General features: G+C 40.7%; 1 protein-coding gene across 4 annotated transcripts in view; it reads right to left on the bottom strand.

Moving 5' to 3' along the window:
* Nucleotides 1-22,552, bottom strand: part of TPK1 (thiamin pyrophosphokinase 1) — a 455,788-nt gene that overhangs the window by 209,691 nt on the left and 223,545 nt on the right. The window lies entirely within an intron of this gene.

The raw sequence follows: 22,552 nt of genomic DNA, 5'->3' as shown, positions 1-22,552 counted from the left end.
ATTGTGTGAAAGGTGTATTTTAAAAACAAGTTGGTTGTGTACAGAATGAAATACAGCCCATAATAGAAGAATGAGTGGGATGCCATAAATAACATCTGTGCACTTACAGTATATCATCTTGGTGACAGAAGGTATTGCTATGCAGACTGATCAGTGATCGCTGATGAAGCAAAGCCAATTATTTTGAAAGGTTCACATGACAAATTGCTGTTATTAGTCAACATTAGAGTGTTTCATGAAGTCCTGCAGGGCAGAAATTAACCTGAAATGGCACATCAGTTTATGTGCTAAAACATCGCTATTAAAACCAAAAGGTGGGACTATGTAGATATTTATTTTCTCTTACAGTTTATCTTGTTGATTCAGTTTCTGCGTCAAGTTTTCCTTCGTAACTACCAACCTTCATCTAAAAAGATGACAGTGCAGCTGAACCAGTCTTTTCATTGCTTCAGATACTCAACCAAAAATCTATTATATATTGGAAAACCAGGTATCTCCAAAATTTGGAAGCATGACCCTTTTGGGGGGTTAATTGGCATTCACACTATTTGGAATAATCATAACCTCTTTGGAAAACCATGACCTAGGACGTGGAACAATGGCTTCAAACTACAAGAGAGGAGATTCCATCTGAACATGAGGAAGAACTTCCTGACTGTGAGAGCCGTTCAGCAGTGGAACTCTCTGCCCCAGAGTGTGGTGGAGGCTCCTTCTTTGGAAGCTTTTAAACAGGGGCTGGATGGCCATCTGTCAGGGGTGATTTGAATGCAATATTCCTGCTTCTTGGCAGGGGGTTGGACTGGATGGCCCATGAAGTCTCTTCCAACTCTTTGATTCTATGATTCCTGAGAAAAGTTAAAAACTCACTTGAGTGAATCTTCTCCTTAGTAGTAAATATCCACTAGTATATATGCAAGGCGGTTTTGGTTTCTCAGCTGTTATTTATTTATTTGTTTGTTTGTTTGTTTATTTACAGTATTTCTATACCGCCTTTCTCATCCCTTGGGGGGCTCAAAGCGGTTTACACATAACTGACAAAACTTCAATGCCATACATTGGACACTGATGCGATGCCAAACCATAACAACCACAATAATAAAACCACAATTAAACATAAATCATAATTAGAAAGTACATAAGCAATCATTAAAACAATAAATAATAAAAACAGTCTTGCCAGTTGTATTGTTTCAAAGTGCTGGTTTTGACCTACAGAACCCTATACGGTTCTGGCCCAGCTTATCTGTCCGAACGGATCTCCCTCTACGTCCCGCCTCGGAGTTTAAGATCTTGTGATAGAGGCCCTTGTGATAGAGGCCCCGCCTCTATCACAAACGAGATTGGCGGGGACAAGGAGCAGGGCCTTCTCGGTGGTGGACCCATCACCTGTGGAATTCTCTTCCCGGGGAAATTAGATCAGCGACATCCCTCCTTTCCTTTAGAAGGAAATTAAAATCATGGATTTGGGACCAGGCGTTTGGGCAATCTAGCAGATGAATAAAGGACTACGACGACCGATAAGAATAGATAATGTAGAACGAAATATGGACTCTGAGTTGGCGAACGCTGAGCTTGAGGTTGGTTTATTGACTGTGATATATATTGATTGTTTTAACTGTCTTAATTGTTTTAATTGCTGTTTTACACGTTTATTTGTATTATTGTGTAGGCATCAAATTGTGCCTTTTTGTAAGCCGCCCTGAGTCCCCCCTCGGGGGTTGAGAAGGGCGGGGTAGAAGTACATGAAATAAATAAAATAAATAAATTGTCATTCTAGTCCATGTCTTTTAAATTCTACAAACATCTACTGTCCGAAGGCCTGATCTCAAAGCCATGATGTTAATTTCTTTCTAAAAGCCAGGAGGGAGGGAGCGGATCTTACCTCATTTGGGAGTGTGTTCCATAGCTGAAGGGCCACCGCCGAGAAGGCTCTGTCTCTCGTCCCCGCCAGACGCATTTGTGCAATTGACGGAAGTGAGAGCAGGGCCTCCCCGGATGATCTTAGATTACGAGATGGGACATAGGGGTGGATGCGTTCAAACAAGTAGACTGGGCCAGAACCGTATAGAGCTTTATAGATCAAAACCAGCACTTTGAATTGGGCTCGGAGATGGACTGGCAGCCAGTAGAGCTGGCACAACAGGGGCGTGGTATGCTCCCAGTATGTCACCCCAATTAGTAATCTGGCTGCCACCCGTTGGACTAGCTGAAGTTTCCGAACCGTTTTCAAAGGCAGCCCCATGTAGAGCGCGTTGCAGTAATCTATTCGGGATTTAACCAGAGCGTGGACGACCGTGGCCAGATCAGACTTCCCAAGTTACAGGCGCAGCTGGTGCACGAGTTTTAACTGTGCAAAAGCTCCCCAGGCCACTGCAGAAACCTGGGGTTCCAGGTTCAGCGATGAATCCAGGATCACTCCCAAGCTGCGAACCTGCGTCTTCAGGGGGAGTGTAACCCCATCCAACCATATGCCCTGTTCGGCCTTTCGACTGACCAGGAGGACCTCTGTCTTGTCTGGATTCAATTTCAATTTGTTAGCCCTCATCCAGTCCGACACAGTGACCAAGTACCAGTTCAAGGTCTGAACAGCCTCCTTAGTAACAGGTGGGAAGGAGTGACAGATTTGGACGTCATCTGCATACAGATAACACCTTACTCCGAAACTCCGGATGATCTCCCCCAGCGGCTTCATGTAGATGCTAAATAACATCGGGTACAGTACTGAACCCTGAGGGGCTCCACAAGACAATGGTTGTGGAGCTGAGCAGGTGTCACCCAGTAACACCTTCTGAGACCGACCCTGTTAGGCTGATATCCCTGGCTATCGCTTTGAATTGTTAGGAACAAAGATATGCCAATGCATAAAATATATAGCAGATATACAGAAGTGTTATTTCAGTTGCCCAAAAAGATCTACTCTCCCATAAAATATATTGCTTTTAAATCATGCTCTCAAGAGAACAAATAGTTGATTTACTTACAAACATAGTTGATTTACTTATAAACGTCATGTATTCAGCATACAGGTACATCTCTTATAGGTTGAAAGTATAAACAGTTCTCTAAAGCATTCTGTTTCAGTCTTTTCTTTGTTGCATACAGACTAACACTCTCTTCAGTCTAATACATTACTGAATATTGACTCAATATAAACTGACTACTCACTGCAGCATACTGTACTATACTCAACTGACTTCATACATCAACTAACTTCTAATGCAAACTGGCTTCTAAAACGGAGTCTCTGTGTGCCAAATTTGGTTCAATCCCATCGTTTGTGGGGTTCAGAATGCTCTTTGATTGGAGGTGAACTATAAATCCCAGCAACTACAACTCCCGAATGTCAAGATTTTATTTTCCCCAAACTCCACCAGTGTTCACATTTGGGCATATTGAGTATCCGTGTAGAGTTTGGTCCAGATCCATCAGTGTTTGAGTCCACAGTAATCTCTGGATGTAGGTGAACTACAACTCCAAAACCAAAGGACACTGCTCACCAAACCCTTCCAGTATTTTCTGTTGGTCTTGGAAGAACTGTGTGCCAAGTTTGGTTCAATCCTGTCATTGGTGGGGTTCAGAATGCTCTTTGATTGTAGGTGAACTATAAATCCCAGCAACTACAACTCCCAAATGACAAAATCAAAATTTTTGAGTTAAGGACATACATTGGGTTGTTAGGTGTATGCTGTCCAAATTTGGTGTCAACTGGCCCACTGGTTTTTGAGTTCTGTTAATCCCACAAACGAACATTACATTTTTATTTATATAGATTTTTTTTTAGTATTGGCTACTTAAAATGTATTGTTCTGATGTGAGATTCCCAATAAATTGTCTGTTTGATATATGGACCAAGGGACAGGTTTCTCACCTTCATCTATCTATCTATCTATCTATCTATCTATCTATCTATCTATTCAAAATCTTAGTTATCAGGTTTAAAATAACATTCTAAATCTCTCTCTCTCTGTGTATATATATATAAATATAAATTTAGTCTCCATGTTTAATATAGCATTCTTCTTTATAACTTTTAACAGTCTTATAAAAACGTTTATTGCTAAAGTGTTCCCCCCTTTGTTTCCCTTCCAATTTGTCCCAGAATTTTTAGTTTCATGAAATTACAACTCAGTGTTGACTCAGTGGGAGGGCAGGTGTCATAGCTGAAAGAAGGACAGATACACAGCCAAAGCTGTTGTCTATATACTGCAGTCTTTCTCCTGCTAGCTAGACTGTGTACAGCAGGGAAGTTGTCTTCTTCTTCAGGCTACACTGCATGCAGATCATCTGTCTGCAATTGGGGCAATGAATCAAGGCTGCGACAATTACCATTACGGGAGGAAAGGAAAAATACTGAGTTGTTTTGTATCATGTCATTGTTGGCTGCCTTGGGTCCCTATGGCAGCAACTTGCAAACTTTTTCAAGTCGTGACCCCATTTTATAGAGGCAAAGTGCAACTCAGATACATTAAAAATAGACTTTAAAATAGGGTAAATGGAAACACACCAAAATAGAAGAAGAGAGTTGGACTGGATGGCCTTAAGTATTTTCTGTTGGTCATGGGGGTTCAGTGTGGGAGGTTTGCCCCAATTCTGTCGTTTGTGGGATTCAGAATGCTCTTTAATTGTAGGTGAACTATAAATCCCAGTAACTACAAATCCCAAATGTCAAGGTCTATTTTTCCCAAACTCCATCTGTGTTCATATTTAGGCATATGGAACATTTGTGTCAAGTTTGGTCCAGATCCATCATTGTTTGAGTCCACAGTGCTCTCTGGATGTAGGTGAACTACAACTCCAAACCAAAGGACACTGCCCATCAAACCCTTCCAGTATTTTCTGTTGGCCATGGGAGCCCTGTGTGCTAAGTTTGGCCCAATTCCATCATTGGTGGAGTTCAGAATGCTCTCTATTTATTTATTTATTATTTATTTATTTATTTATTTGCTGCATTTGTTAACCGCCGCTCTCAGCCCTAGGGCGACTCGCGGCGGTGTACAACATATAAAAAACAATTTACAATAAGCTACAACGACAAAAACCAACATATCACTAATACACAATCATCTAAATTACACTAAAATAATCCGCTCCGTCTTATCGTAGAATCATAACCAATCTCGTAGTCCATATTCCGTTCCAGTTGTCATTTCCAGTTACTGTAGCACTCAATTAAATGCCTTCTCGAATAGCCATGTCTTCAGGCTCTTACGGAAGGACATAAGGGAGGGCGCCTGTCTGATGTCAACAGGGAGGGTGTTCCACAGCCGGGGGGCCACCACCGAGAAGGCCCTTTCTCTCGTCCCCGCCAGACGTGCCTGTGAAGCAGGCGGGATTGAGAGAAGGGCCTCCCCAGACGATCTCAAGGTCCTCGTGGGCTCATAGGCCGAGATGCGGTCCGAAAGGTATTTTGGGCCGGAACCGTTTAGGGCTTTGTAGGATAACACCAGCACCTTAAATTGGGCCCGGTAGCAGATCGGCAGCCAGTGGAGCTGGAACAACAAGGGCGTTGTATGCTCCCTGCGTCCTGCTCCTGTTAGTAACATGGCTGCCGCGCGCTGGACTAGCTGAAGCTTCCGGGCCGTCTTCAAGGGCAGCCCCACGTAGATTGATTGTAGGTAAACTATAAATCCCAGTAACGACAATTCCCAAATGACAAAATCAATTTTTTTGAGTGGAGGACATACATTGGGTTGCTAGGTGTCTTGTGTCCAAATTTGGTGTCAATTCCCCCAGTGGTTTTTGAGTTCTGATGGTATCACAAATGAACATTACATTTTTATTTATATAGATTGGTCAAACACATGAAGAAACCCAGTTTTAGTCCCAACCAGAAGAAAGCCACTGAAGTAGATGAGATTTCTTCTACCTGTAGATCTGTTCTACATGTAACTAATATGTATTTTGTTACGGGAAATTCTGCATTTTTAGGCATATACAGAGATTTACTCTTTTATTAGTGCATATAGATTATTTCAAACAGAGCAAAGTCCACTAAATTCAATGAGTCAAGCCGATGTCAATGAAAAAATGTTACTTTATTTGAGAAATCAACAACGATTTACTTCACATTCTGATTAAGCCAAACCAATGCTTGAAGTGACAATAAATGACCGGGCAGTTCAATTCACAAGAGACTTAAGCTAGTGGGCATGCTGTTAAATCAGCTAAATCTCAGATAAGCAGAGAGCCCTTTGAAAATGACAACTACTGGCGGTTTGACAAAAAAGTTTTTCCCAAGTGTCCAGAATTGAGTTCTATTACAATCTTCCTTCTTTGCTATGACTGACAACAAAGCTCTGTGACGCCTCGTCTGACATTTAAACTTATTTATTTATTCCCATTGGGTGCAATTTGTATGTTCGGAGCACAATAGTTTAAAGCAAAAAGATTGTTGTGTTCCTTCCTTGCTGCAGTGCTTGTTTTATTAAGGGACGAGGGAAAATATAGTTATCGCTTACTACTGTTGTAACTTCATTTGGAGACTCATGTCATTCAAATGCTACATTAGAAGTGAAGCTTAACACATCTATACTTTTACTTAAACTTTTAATGCTACTTCAAGAATAGGAACAAAAGAACACATTTTAGGCGCTAAATAGAGACATTTATATTTATCGTGTCATCAGCAACCATACCATTGTATTACGATTCTAACAGAGCAAAACAAACACACAGATGAAAAAGAAAAAGAAAAAAAACACACAGATTTTGCAAATTTGGTAGTTGGTTCAATGTCCTTTGACCAGTATCTGGCCACTTGGAGTGCCTCTGGTGTTGCCGCAAGAAGGTCCTCCATTGTGCATGTAGCAGGGGTCAGGGTGCATTGCAGCAGGTGGTCAGTGGTTTGTTCTTCTCCACACTCGCATGCCGAGGATTCCACCCTGTAGAGCCATTTCTTAAGATTGGTTCTGCATCTCGTGGTGCCAGAGCGCAGTCTGTTCAGCGTCTTCCAAGTCGCCCAGTCTTCTGTGTGCCCAGGGGGGAGTCTCTCATCTGGTATCACCCATGGATTGAGGTGCTGGGTTTGAGCCTGCCACTTTTGGACTCTCACTTGCTGGGGTGTTCCAGCGAGTGTCTCTGTAGATCTAAGAAAACTATGTCTTGATTTAAGTCGTTGACGTGCTGGCTGATACCCAAACAGGGGATGAGCTGGAGATGTTTCTGCCTTGGTCCTTTCACTATTGGCTGCTACTTCCTGGCAGATGTCAGGTGGTGCAATACCGGCTAAGCAGTGTAATTTCTCCAGTGGTGTGGGGCGCAGACACCCCGTGATAATGCGGCATGTCTCATTAAGAGCCACATCCACTGTTTTAGTGTGGTGAGATGTGTTCCACACTGGGCATGCATACTCAGCAGCAGAGTAGCATAGCGCAAGGGCAGATGTCTTCACTGTGTCTGGTTGTGATCCCCAGGTTGTGCCAGTCAGCTTTCGTATGATGTTGTTTCTAGCGCCCACTTTTTGCTTGATGTTCAGGCAGTGCTTCTTGTAGGTCAGAGCACAGTCCAAAGTGACTCCCAGGTATTTGGGTGTGTTGCAATGCTCCAGTGGGATTCCTTCCCAGGTAATCCTCAGAGCTCGGGATGCTTGTCTGTTCTTAAGGTGAAAGGCACATGTCTGTGTTTTAGATGCATTAGGGATCAGTTGGTTTTCCCTGTAATAGGCAGTAAGAACACCTAGAGCTTCGGAGAGCTTCTGTTCTACCATCTCAAAGCTCCCTGCTTGAGTGGTAATGGCACGATCATCAGCATAAATGAAACTCTCTGTCCCTTCTGGCAGTGGCTGGTCATTTGTGTAAATGTTGAACATGGATGGGGCGAGCACGCTCCCCTGAGGCAGGCCGTTCTTCTGTTTCCGCCATCTGCTTCTCTGGACCTGGAACTCAACAAAAAAGCTCCTGTTTTGTAGCTGGTTTCCTATGAGGCGGGTGAGGTGGGAGTCCTTTGTGATATTATACATTTTTCTCAGGAGGAGGCGGTGGTTCACAGTATCATAGGCTGCTGACAGGTCTATGAAGACAGCTCCTGTGATCTGCTGCCTTTCAAAACCATCTTCTATGTGCTGAGTCAGGTTCATCACAATAGAGACATGATATGGGCTTACTAAATGAGCACGTGTTCTCAAGAGTGTTCTAACATGTATAACGCATTTCAATGACCAACTTTCATTTGAATTTTGTGTTTAATTCAAGCCATTCAGGATCTACCATCCTGAATATCTATTTTTGTTATATGGAGTGGAAAATTTTCACCTCTATAGACCTCCAACAGCTAAATGAGCTGTTGGAATTTAAAAACCATCAAAACATCTGTCTTTTCTGGCAGGCTTATCCAACCAGTTTTAATCACGAATTTTAAACTTGCATCTTATGTCTAGTCTTTGTTCTCTGTATTTTAATATGGATTTTGTAGAAATATATTTTAATATATCTGCATTTTGTAGAATATTTTAGATGATTGTGTGTGTTTTAGCGATGTTTTAACCCGCCTCGAGTCATGAGGAGAGTAAGAAATAAAATTATTATTATTGCTATTATTATTATTATTATTATTATTATTTTACTAACACAACAATGCAGTATGACACAGCAAACTAGATATATATGCTGGATTACGTATCACAAAATCACAAATCCAACACTTCCCAAGCGTTTAGGACTGTGTGATTTTTTATTATTATTATTATTATTATTATTATTATTATTATTATTATTACTAGCTGTACCCGCCACGCTTTGCTGTGGCTAACCTTCCCTGTTTCTCTCCTTTGTTCCCTCCCTCCTTCCTTCCTTCCTTCCCTCCCTCTTTCCTTCCTTCCTTCCTTCCTTCCTTCCTTCCTTCCTTCCTTCCTTCCTTCCCGTCTTTCCTTCTCTTTTTCCTTCCTGCTGTCTCTCTATTCTTCCTTCTCTCTTTCCTTCTCTCCTTCCCTCCCTCTTTCTCTACATCCCCCCTTCCTTTGCTCCCTCTTTCCTTCCTTCTTTCCCTTTTTTTCTTTCCTTCTTTCCTTCTTTCCTTCCTTCTCTAACTTTCCTTCCTTCCCCTTTTTTCTTTCCCTCCCTCTTTCTCTCCTTTCTTCCTTCTCTACGTCTTTCCTTCCTTCCTTCTCTCTTTGCTTCCATGCTTCCTTCTTCCTTTCCTTCTCCCTTTCCCTCCCTCTTTCTTTTCTTTCTTTTCCCCCCTTCCCTCTCTTTCTTCCCTTTTTTCCGTATTGTCATTTAGCTTTTAATCATTTAGCTTTTTAGGGCTTTTACAGTGTTTTTTTTTTTTTTTTAGTGACGGACATACATTGGGTTGTTAAGTTTCTTGTGTCCGCATTTGGTGTCAATTCCCCCAGTGGTTTTTGAATTCTGTTAATCCCACAAATGAACATTACATTTTTATTTATATAGATTATTATTATTATTATTATTATTATTATTATTATTATTATTCCTTTCTCTACAGGAAATTCTGAACAACATTCAGCTGGAAGAAGATGTGCAAAATCAGAGTGTGAGTTTTGTATCTGTATGCAGAATGAATAATTTCAGTAAATTTTTCTTCACTGCATAAGGACATTAATGTTTGTATAATAGATAAAGGTTTCCCCTTGACATTAAGTCTAGTTGTGACCGACTTAGGGGTGGTGCTCATTTCTATTTCTAAGCCGAAGAGCTGGCATGGTCCGTAGACACCTCCTAGGTCAGCGTTTCTCAACCTGGGGGTCGGGACCCCTGGAGGGGTCCCGAGGGGGTGTCAGAGGGGTCGCTAAGGACCATCAGAAAACACAGTACTTTCTGTTGGTCATGGGGGTTCTGTGTGGGAGGTTTGGCCCAATTCTATCATTGGTGGGGTTCAGAATGCTCTTTGATTGTAGTAGAAGTATAAATCCCAGCAACTACAAGTCCCAAAAGTCAACATGTATTTTCCCCAAACTCCACTGACATTTGGGCATATTGAGTATGTGTGCCAAGTTTGGTCCATATTCATCATTGTTTGAGTCCACAGTGCTCTCTGGATGTAGGTGAATGACAACTCCAAAACTCAAGGTCAATGCCCACCAAACCCTTCCAGTATTTTCTGTAGGTCATGGGAGTTCTGTGTGCCATGTTTGGTTCAATACCATCATTGGTGGAGTTCAGAATACTCTTTGATTGGAGGTGAACTATAAATCCCAGCAACTATAATTCCTAAATGACAAAATCAAATGATTTGTTCCAGTAAATGAAAATCCATCCTGCATATCAGATATTTACATTATAATTCATAACCGTAGCAAAATCCCACTGATGAAGTCACAACGAAAATAATTTTATGATTGGGGGTCACCAAAACATGAGGAACTGTATTAAGGGGTCACAGCATTAGGAAGGTTGAGAAACATTGTCCTAGGTCATGTGGCCAGCATGACTGCATGGATTGCCATTATATTCTTGCCAAGGCGCTACTTATTGATCTAATCACATTTGCATGTTTTCGAATTACCAAGTTGGCAGAAGCTGGGCGTAACAGTGGGAGCTCACCCCATTCCCAAGGTTCAAACTGCCAACCTTTCAGTCAGCAAGTTCAGCAGCTCAGCAGTTTAACCCACTGTGCGACCAGTGGGTCCTGTTGGTATACATGTATTATTTTTATTTAGGGAACATTTGTTTGTGAAAACATGTGACCCTTCTGGAAAGATAATGTTTTTGGACATAACTACTATTTTTTTCACAGAAGACAAAAAAAAATGTGGTCTGTCTCCAAATAATATTTTCAGTGCAGAAAGACTTCACGCAATTACTGTAGAAACAAAACTCTCAAACTAAGAAAAGTGCTAGCACATTCGATTAAGATTAGTCACTGTGACAGCCTTCTCACATATCTGCTCCAGAAAGACCTGTGACAGTGACAGGTCTGAGAGACAGCCCGCATTATCCAAAGATATTAAGACTCCAGCAGTGAGACATGGTGTTTGTGATAGTTTAAGTCTAAGCTGTATATTGCCTACTATTACTACCTCTTAATATGCTAGCTGAGTCTGCCTTTCGTGCTCATCTTTTGGAGATCTCTCTGCTAAGTGAGCTCTGCGATCTGCTAGCAGAAGCCAGTTCCATCTACACAAAGAATATTCAGCTGACAAAAGACAAGTTGATCTGGTAAAAAATGCCAAAGCCCTAAGGTCAGCATATCATTGAGCAAGGATCATACTGTAAATGATTTAGCCTACACATTACCCTACATGTGTTTGACAGTCATGAAAAAAGAAGTTAATCTTAAAATTGATCATGCAGTTGTCTCTCACAATGGTTCCAGTAAAATAATTAGGGTTGCATTCTTGTTAATTCATTTAGATCAAAATTTTGTACATAAATTTAGGTCCCAAAGATTACAAATATTGTTGCATATTATTTACTTCAATATATATAGATATGGAAATGTAGTTTTGGTATTTTAACTTAAGATGTAAAAGTATACATTTACATTTCAGTACTTTATGGATGGCATTCCAATTTATGTGTAAATAAATGAACGGGAAATCTATACACACAATAAAAGTAAAATCTCTGTGTTTGTATGTGGCTGGAGCATCCACTTACACAGACAAGCTCCTGCCTCCACAAACAGCTATATCTTCCACTGTTCAGGAGACACCAAAGGCCCTCCCTCCAGTGATAATGCAGGTTATAGTGAGCACCATGAACATGTACAAGATCCCTGCAAATGTCCTCCACAAACACAATCCTGTCCACCACCCAGGTGAAGGCTTTCATACAGGGAAAATTTCATATATTTACTATTTTTCCTCAACACAGTCATCCTAGTGTTCCTTACTCTCTCCATTGATGTGGAATTTGCATGACCCTCCCCATTCCCTCTCCCTTAAACCTTTCCTAAGGTTGGCTTTGAGCCCATCTTTAAATCTCTTTTCCTGTCCACCAACATTCTGTTTTCTGTTCTTGAGTTCACAGTAGAGCAACTGCTTTGGGAATCGTTGGCTGGGCATCCGGACAATGTGCCTGGTCCATCGGAGTTGATGGCGGAGGACCATCGCTTCAATGCTGGTAGTCTTTGCTTCTTCCAGCACACTGACGTTTGACCGCTTGTCTTCCCAAGAGATTTGCAGGATTTTCCAGAGGCAGCGCTGATGGAATTGTTCCAGGAGTTGCATGTGACGTCTGTAGACAGTCCATGTTTCACAGGCATATATTAGGGTTAGGAGGGAGGACAATAGCTTTATAAACAAGCACCTTGGTATCCCTACGGATGTCCCGGTCCTCAAACACTCTCTGCTTCATTCGGAAAAATGCTGCGCTCGCAGAGCTCAGGCGGTGTTGTATTTCGGTGTCGATGTTGACTTTGGTAGAGAGGTGGCTGCCAAGGTAGCAGAAATGGTCAACGTTTTCTAATGTTACACCATTAAGCTGTATCTCTGGCATTGGAAGGGGGTTGGCTGGTGACTGCTGGAACAGCATTTTGGTTTTCTCAATGTTCAATGACAGGCCGAGCTTCTCGTATGCTTCTGCAAAGGTGTTGAGAGTGGTTTGTAGATCTTCTTTTGAATGCGCACAGACGATGTTGTCATCAGCATACTGGAGTTCTATAACAGATGTTGTTGTAACCTTGGTTTTGGCTTTCAGTCTGCTAAGGTTAAACAGCTTGCCATCTGTCCGGTAGATGATTTCCACTCGGATGGGAAGCTTCCCATCAAGAAGGTGAAGTATCATAATGATGAAGATGGAGAATAAAGTTGGGGCAATAACACATCCCTATTTGACACCTGATTCCACCTTAAATGGGTCACTTTGGGAGCCACTGCTGTCCAGGACTGTTGCCATCATGTCATCATGGAGGAGCCGCAGGATGTTCACAAATTTGTTAGGGCACCCAATTTTTTGAAGGATGGTCCAGAGAGCGCTGTGATTCACTGTGTCGAATGCCGTTTTACCACTACTACCCATTGAAAACATAAATACCAAAAAACAAATTGTTTCTATGTGGCCTTGTTTTGTTTTATTTTATTGTATTGTATTTTAAAAAAACTACCTCTGCTTGTGGGGAGGCCTCACCATGACACCCTTTTGTCTTCACGCCACTATTTTGTCTTCACAAAATAATAATCTGAACAGCTATTTAAATGGCAAAGATTTATGGACTTCTGCTGTCAAGCTGACTTTTACGTATAGCAATTATAGGACACAGAACTTCTAAGAACCATAATCATCAAGCTCAGATCTTGAAAACCAGAGTTGTGGCTTTCTTGATTGAGTCTATCTGCCAAAAAAGTAATCTTGAATTTATGTTTTACAATACTCTCTTCTGATCATTTTTATTTGTTTCCTATTGCAACAAACACAGGTATTGCTCTGGAAATCGTAAACATATAAAATTCCAAAACATTCATCAGCAGTCAGACAACTAATTACTGCACCATTAGACTTCACATTTAAGCAACTTGAACCTTTTAGTCCATTACTCCACATAATAATCAGGGAAGATAAGCAGAAATGAAGAAAAGTTGAATATAAACCATTTATTCTGTATACTATTTGTCAAATAGCTGATATTATGTGAAAGGATTGGAGGTAACTGCTATACAATTTTCATGTAAGTTCACTGACATCTGAATAAAAATTTAGTGGATTTAAAATTCAACGGCAGTTTATATTTACTGAGTATCTTTGGTGACTTTGAACAGAGAAATGTTAATGTTAGTGCTACTTTAATGTCAGTGTATTTATTATTGAAGTATGAGACAGAGTCATGAAAATTGAATCTCAAAGTGTACTTAAAATGCTGGAATACTGTATTTTACAAACAGTAATAACTTTTTTTTTTAATCAGCAATAGTTTTTGTATCATATCTGGGTACATTGAGCACAACATTTAGAAAGTGTCTATTCTACTACACTCAGGCTTAACATCCCAAAATGCTTTGCAACAGGAAACTGGGTCCTCCTTAGATACATCTTCATGATGGAAAGAAAGCAATACATTGAGCACAAATAGTCAGACTTGTTCATATACGTGTGCCAGTGTAACGGAAAAGCTAATTATAATGGAGTTTTTTTGTCTATGTTTATTAGTGTTGATATTATGGCAAGGGCAATCAGGAGCTGGTTACATTTGAGTGGTTGTTGTATTATCATGAATTCATAGCCTTTGCAGTAGGAATGTATCCATTTTAGAGTGGCTAGCAAGAAAAGGGGTGGAGCAAGATAAGAAAGAGGGAACATTTTAAAAAGTAAGAAAGTCTCTACCCAGGAGCTAGAGGGAAGAGGATTGGCATTTAAGTTTGTAGCTTCCATCATTATACTGAAGTAATGAAAAAGCTAATATAGTTCAAAATTCTCAGGTAAAACTGAGAGATAGAGATTCCCTTTGGGACTAAGTTTTCAGTCAAACTATTGACAGAAGAGAGTGACTAAAAGTCATAACCTAGCCAGACAGGAGGCTGAGGAGGAATATATTTTGAAGGAGAAGCAAGTAGTTACCAGTGTAGAAATAAGTTAAACTGTTTTGAAAGTTATATAATAACAATTTTTATGTATTCAAAGGAGTGAAAGACAGTTGCAATAATATCTAAGTGGAACTGAAGTAAAGTACTTTGTAACAGATAAGCTTATGTGCAAAAGAATTAAAAAATAAACATTTCTTTGTTTCAACATATATATTAAAGTCTCGTGTCAAGTTACAGGACTAAAGTTACATGGCTGGAAATCAGTTGGAGATTACATTGATGTAACCTGTGAGGAGATGTTGCAAGATACATATTGACTCCAGGTTTGTGTTACACATTGAAGAAATATACAAAGACATCTAAAATTGCATCCTGTAACAAACACATATAAAGAATGTCGACACAGAGACAGAGCTAGTGTGTTTCAGGCGTGAACTACAAGTCACTGAGTTTGTGAGGTTCAATTCCTCACCCTCCTAGTATCGCCTCATCGCTTCACATGCACATACATATATGTTTAATGTAGGCAGAGGTGGGATATCCAAGGTCTTGGGATACAGCCTCTTGGGAATGCCTGCCCTGTCTCGTTACAGCCAGTTTACCACTATAATATATTTACAAAAACTGTATCTTCCTGACATTCTATGTTCATTGAACTAGTTAAATCACTATTGTATGTCCCAGTACAGGTTACATTTGCATTCCCATCTGCATTTTGTTTATTTCTTTCTATATTCCAATAGTCGTATCAGTTGTCATAATACTTACTATCTCCTTACATGTGCTGCTGGAATCACCATGGTTTGTGACAATTCCAGCATTGCATGTCCAAGGGTGTGGGGAACCCGTCGCCCGCATCACGCAACTCACCCATGTTCCTATTCCCCAGGAAAAGTGTGTGCCACCTGGCTTCCCTTCATTGATCCAAAGCAACATAGGAAGCCTCCCTTGTTGCCGCCGCAGTGGCATGCGCTGATTTGCCTTCTCCTTTAAGATGGAGCCCTGCTGGAAGTTGCATATGCTCCGTCCTAAAGGCGAAGGTCACTAGTATTTACATAATACTTTTTGAATGTTTAAACACTGCATCTTTGCATCTCCTTTATCTACTCATGTATAAGTCTAGAAAATTTAGTCAAAAATCAAACAAAAAACATGTTAACTTACATAGTGTATATTAACTCTTATTTTAAAAACTCCCCTCTCAGAGGAGAGTAGTGGTCCCATAGATAGGTTTTGAGTTTCATTCTAAAGGATAAGAGGGAGGGGGGCAATCTAATGTCACTGGGTCAAGAGTTCCACAGGTGAGGGGCCACCACAGAGAAGGCCCTGTCTCTCTTCTCCACCAGTCATGTTTGTGTGGATGGTGGGACCGAAAGCAGGGCCTCCCATTGATCTTAGACTTTGTGATGGTCCATAGCAGGAGATACATTCAGACAGGTAAGCTGGGCCAGAACAGTTCAAAACCTTGGGTAGAAACCACATAATCTTTGTTCCTCAGGATCCATTCACAATCACACACAACTTGCTAGTCTTCAGACTAGGAGTGTCCTTTTCTCCACAAGAGAATAAAGTTTGGAGACAGGCCTCAGCAGTACACAACAGCTTTTTTTTCCTGTTCCCTATATCCTATTGAGGTTCTGAAAAATTGGTTTAATTCTGCTTTAGTTCTCTTGATGGTCCATCTTGAATTGCATTCTGCCTTCCTCCTTTTTTTCTGCCCTCTCCACACATCCCAGATGGCTGGCCAGACATGTTTCCTCCCAACCTATTCATGGTCAATTTGGATTCCTGATAATGAAGAAACCAATCATTTTAGAGCCCTTACAAATCTACAAACTCAATCAATCATGTTTGCAGCTAGTAGGGATATCAATAAATCTTCATTTATTTTATCCTTGCATACCATAATGAATGATTTCTGCAGTTCTCTCCCTGCTACTATGTGAGAGCATGAAGGATTATATGCATTCTTGATCAATATTTGTATAGTGATATCTTTGGGGAATGTGTTCCAGGACTTCACCTGGATACATGAAAATGGGGGTAATAGGGGTTGTTATTTTTTGGGGCTGAAATAGGGCATTTGCTATTTTTATCTAACCCTTGTTTACCTCTTGTACCATGGAGGGGAGAGGAGCTGAAGGGAGAGCTCACATGTTGGGATACAGGTTGCTTGTGCTGACCCCTCAAAAGCAGCCCTCTCCCTTGGTAACAAATGTGCCAGGAAGCCAAGCTTGTCCTCTATTTTTGGACTAAGAAGTAGAATAATTGCTTCATAGGCAAAGAGATGGGGGAAAGCCAGGGCTCAGCCTCTTGGCTGAAGAAGAAGATGAACTATTTCTCTCAACCAAAAAAGCAAACAAATTGCTTCATTGACAGAGAGAAGAGGGGAAGCCTTGTCCTTCCTTGTCCAGAGAAGAAGACAAACTGCTTCCTCAGTCAAGAAAAAAAAATGTCCTTCCTTCTCTCACCAAAGAAGCATATGAACTGCTCCATCGTGGAGAGTAAGACTGAAGCCGCCAAGCAAGGGGTTTGTCCACTTCTTCAACCAAGAGGAGAAGACATTATTTCTTAATAAGCAAACTGTTCTAAAAGTCCCCTGAACTTTGGTTTCTCTCTGCTTTAGTTCTTTTGATGGTCCACCTTGAATTGCATTCTACCTTCCTCCTTTTTTTCTGCTCTCTCCACACGTCTTGATGGTGTTATTTTTCTTAATTAAGTGCCAAGAATATGAATAAGAATGATATTTTTGACATAGCTCAGTGGTTCTCAACCTGTGGGTCCCCAGATGTTGTGGCCTTCAACTTCCAGAAATCCTAACAGCTGATAAACTGGCTGAGATTTCTGGGAGTTGTAGGCCAAAACACAGGTTCAGAACAACACAGGTTGAGAACAACTGACATAGCTACAGGTAAAAATCTAAACCAACTAAATAATAGCACAAAATATTCAGGATTATATCAAACACTATCTAAACCTCTAACATACAAGGATGGAATGAAAAGAAATGCCTCCACCTTCGTAACTTGGGTTTGGATCAGAATATTTTAATAAACCAAACGTAGAAATAATCTTTAGAATGTGCTCTTTAACTACCACTATTCAGTTTTCCACATAATCACCAGACAATTGGATACATTTCTGCCAACTATGAACAAGTTTTCTGAAGCCGTCATGAAAGAAGTCGACACTTTGTTTCCGCAACCAGCATCTCACAGTTCTCTCAACGTCTTCATCAGAAGCATAATGATTGTCCCTGCAGATCTTCTTTCATTATTGGGAACAGATGGAAGCCAGACGGTGATAAATCTGGACTGTATGGAGGATGTTGTACAGTGGTGAGATCCAGTCTCTGAAGTTTCAAGTCTGTGCGCTTTCATTTCAGGTGTCAGCATCCTGGGTACCCATTGTGCACAGATCTTCCGATAGCCAAGCAAATCAATAATGTGACCCACACGTTTTTGTGAAATGCCAATTATGCTTGAAATTTCTCTCTGAGTGATACGACGATTGTCCTGAATCAATCTGTCAACCTTTTGCTTATGAAACCCGGTGGTTGCTGTCACAGGATGTCCAACTCTTTGTTTGTCATGCAAGTCAGATGTTCCCACCTCAACATCTTTAAACTTACTCACCCAACGACGCACAGTACCCATACCAACACAATCACCATAAACAGCTTGCATTCTCTGATGAATCTCCTTTGGGGTGACATCGTCTGCTGTCAAGAATTCAATGACTGCACGTTACTTAAGTCGCATTGACCGACCGTCTGCGCAAGGTTCCATACTTCACACTTTAACAACACAACCGATCAATGCTAAGGCTTCCTGTCAAAATGGAACTGTAGAGGAGAGTCTACTGAACAAGACAGTACCTGCTGCATACCAATCCTGCTATCTGTTGAGGAGTTACGAAGATGGAGGCATTACTTTTCATTCAACTCTTGTATGTAGACAGGGATTTTTATAGTACAAAACTAGCATACATCAACTTTTTTTAAAAAACCCCTCTGATTTAATCATTGATTCAAAGTGTGAAATAGCATATTTTAACTACTAAAAAATTAATTAATAGCACATAGCAATACAGCTGCATTCAACAACACCTGGAGGGCCAAAAGTTTCCCATCCTTGTCTTACCTAGTAGAATATTGCATGCCCTATGAAATCCCCACAGTTCCAAACAACATGCCGAGTTCCTTCAACTTTACTAAAGTGATGCATTTATTAGTATGCATGTGGACGTTTTGTGCTTAAACTGTATAAAAGATCATGAACTTAGTAGATTGAACAGATTTTTTAAAAAGCGTCAAAGGCATGAACAAAATTATTTTTATTACTTGCTAGTTAGAGGAAATGAAGTGAACTGTTTTAGCCCACCACTCTCAATTATGCCATTAAAATTCTCCTTTTTTCCACTATGTTACAGCAATTTACAACACATAACCTCATGCAGGCTACTCTACTATTTCACTGACCTTGCATAAGAATTATTGATTTTAACGAGATGCAAAATGAAAAGCCATGACCCATTTGCTGAACAAATCTGGTGCACAGTTATTTCGTTTTACTGTGCTTTGGCGAATATTTAAATATAAACAAGCACATACACATTTCTCCAACCAATCAGACTCAAATATTTCAGTACGCAGCATTTTCAGCGTTTTTAGTCACTACATGCAAATAAACTGCATCTCACTCTAAGCTGGTAATTCTCCCTAGAGCAGCTGTGACAGGGCAGTATGTGTGTGTGTGTGTATGTATGTGTGTATGTATGTGTGTGTATATATATATATATATATATAAAAAATATAAATATATATATGAATAAAGGAATGTTTTGAAGAGGTAGTCTGACTGCACAAGAAACTAAACAGGTTGCTTGAAGCAGTGGAATCTTTTTAGGAGAGCAATGAGCAATGGGACACCTGTGTTCTCCTGAAATGTTGAATTGTGTCCCAAAAATCTATGGAACTGTGTCCCATACCGTATGCCAAGTTCTAGGCCTTCTAGTGATGAAGCTATGGCCTTGACCAACAGGAACAACAGCATTATTTTATCTTTACGGCCAGGGTCCATCGTACCTTAGGGACTGCCTCTCCTTCTCCCATCATCGGAGGTCGCAACGACCAGCCCAATGCGATTTACTCTATATACCGGGTCCTAGAGAAGTGCACTTGGAAAGTACCAGACTCAGGGCTTTTTCTATTTCTGCCCCTGCCTTATGGAATTCCTTGCCGCCCTATATGAGAGCCATGCGTGACTTAGGGCCTTTTACTCTAGCACTTAAGACCTGGCTTTTTACTAGAACATTCGATCTCTGTTAATTTTTAAATTCTGTATGTATGTATTTTATCTTTTACAATTTAGCTGTAAATCGCCTAGAGCATTCTTGGATGGAGGGCGATTAGTAAGTAATTAAAAATGATGATGATGATGATGATTAATTATGTGTTTAATTTTTATCCCACCTTACCAATCAACAATCATGATCAAAGAAGCAAGTAAACATTATTTGATAAAACCATTAAAATAACAGTAGTAAAAATCATTACAATCACTACAATAAAATCAAATATAACATGACATGATAGGATTAAATTGCGTATTGTTTTAAATGCTTTAAAGATGTTGCTAATGCAGCGCTGCTTGTAATTTAATGGCTTAAAAGTAGTGAAATGTTTATATTTTAAAACTTTAAAGCTCTTTTAAAAATCTTTTCCATTGTTGTAGTTGTTGAAATTTATTTTCTGTGGTGGCCCCTCGGCTTTGGAATGCCCTCCCCATAGAGATAAGATCAGCCTCCTCGCTGATGGTATTTCGAAAAAGACTGAAGACATGGATGTTTGAACAAGCATTCGGCTAATCCGGTGCAATGAAGTTGATGATCAAGGACTGGTAACCACAGACGATGAAATTGGATTATGATTTTAGTTAAGAGATGCACTGGTTTGAATTGGTGGCCCAATACTGTGTATGTGTGTATGTGGTTTTATGCTTTTTAAACTGAATATTGTTGATTATTGTAGTGTTGTAAACCGCGTTGAGTCGCCAATGTAGGCTGAGAAACGGCGGTATACAAGCGCAGTAATAAATAAATAAATAAATAAATAAATAATATATATTGAAAACTGTCTTGGGTTTTATATAGTAGAAGAAGATGGATAAAAATAGATGAGAGACAGGCAGATAGGAAGACTGTCATATGTGTTGGGATATCACAATGTTTTTGCAGAAATCTAAGCCCATCATGGATAATTTTCCCACTCTTGTGCAGTACAGTCTATCCGTATTTACTCAAGTCTAATGTTCCATTGAATCTAATGAGCATCTCAAATTTCAAAACCCAAAGTATTTTCTGACTAATATAATGCACAGCAACAAAAGGTGTACTCTTTGTAATATGGCCGTTACAATTGCTGATTGCTTAGAATTGCTTTTTTTTAAAAACAAAAATGTTAGAGCATCAAAGCTTCCAGCACTGGAAAAGAAACTTTGGATGCATCTATGCATGTAGAATGAATCCAGTTTAACTGCCTTGGCTTGATGCCATCAGGCATGTAGCCGGGCGGGGGGGGGGGGGGGGGGGGGGCTTGAGGGGCTTCAGCCCCCTCCGAAATTCTCATGGTGGTTCGCGAAAAGGCCTTACTGGGGCATTATTTAAACTGTTATGTTTATTCATATCATGATCTGATCACCCTACTCAATATATCCCATATGCATGAGGGTATTGGGGTAACGATACAAAAGGTTTCCTAGGGTAGACCCTCTTTCACTCGGACTCAGCCCTCCCCGAAACAAACTCAGCCCCCCTCGAATCGAAATCCTGGCTACGGGCCTGGATGCCATGGAGTCCTAGTGGCAGTAATTTTACAAGCCAAAGAAGGCTGACAACCTCACCAAGCTACAAATCTCAAGATTGCATAGCATTGACCTATAACAATTAAATCAGAGATGGCATCTGTAGCGAACAACTGGTTATGGGGTAGAATTTAAAAGTGGGGGTTAGTGTTAGAACATGGCCTATATTGCAGGGTTGGAATGGGACCAGCCATTCTGTGATTCTTAAAGGGGTAGTAGCAGTAGGGGCAGAGCTAATTTACCGTAAAAACCGGGGTACTAGACGACTTTTTAGGGATGTAAATCCTTATAAAATTTTGGGGGTCGTCTAGTACCCTGGGTATAAAAATAAAATAATTAAAAAATTACCGGACTTAGGGTGAATGCCTTGGCCACGGGCTCTGCTCCCCTCCCCTCCCCTCCTCCTCCTCCTCCGCCTCCTCCTCTTTTGCTGTCATGGCACATGGCAGCCTCCTGGTCAGGCTCCCTGCCGCTCATCTCTTCCTGGTTTCCACGGGCAGGTCTCACGAGAAGCGCCTCTTCTCCCGCGAGACACCGTTGTCTTGCGGGAGAAGAGGCGCTTCTCGTGAGACCTGCCCGGGAAGAATGAGAACGGCCTGTGCAGAAGGGCTTTCCGCGCTGGTCAGGCCGCTCACCTTCTTCCTGTCCAGGTCTCGCAAGAAGGAGGAGTGCCGGAGGCCCTTCTTTCAGTCCAGGCTGGTGAGAAGCTCTGGATTGGAGAGCTGTCTTAAATGGCGAATATATCCCCAACTCTGTATTTTTGTTATTAAAGCTGGGGGGTCATCTTATAGCCCCAGTCGTGTTGTACCCCGGAATATACGGTACATAAGGGAATCTGACTGGTCATATTTAAATGAGCAGATGGCAGAATTTTAAAAAGGAGCGAGTTAAGGATGGCAGTTAAACAAAAACTGAACATTTGGAGAGAGTAAAGAAGTCAGTTAGAGAGAGGAAAGAAAAGCCGTTAGATGAGGATAAGTTAGAGGACCATGAATATAAGTCAGAAAGTAAGTTAAATAAGAGTAGTTAAGGAAATAGTCAGGATAGTGAGTGGAGAACCGTTGAGAGTTTGCTATTATATGGTTAACAAATGAATCTTTCTATGTGTAGAAAGTCATAAGGATGAGAGTTGTCATGAAACAATGTTATATTCAACTAAGATGCTAATATACAAATGTAACCAACAAGCGTTTGTGCAAGAAATCTATAAATACTCAGTTAATGTGGAGTTGTGTATGAAGACTGTTTTGCAAAACATTGAATAAGATTTAAA

This window comes from Anolis sagrei, chromosome 6 (genome assembly GCF_037176765.1).
Source record: "Anolis sagrei isolate rAnoSag1 chromosome 6, rAnoSag1.mat, whole genome shotgun sequence".
Taxonomy (NCBI): Eukaryota; Metazoa; Chordata; class Lepidosauria; order Squamata; family Dactyloidae; genus Anolis; species Anolis sagrei.
The sequence above is the reverse complement of the archived record's forward strand: the minus strand, read 5'-3'. Positions and strand labels throughout refer to the sequence as shown.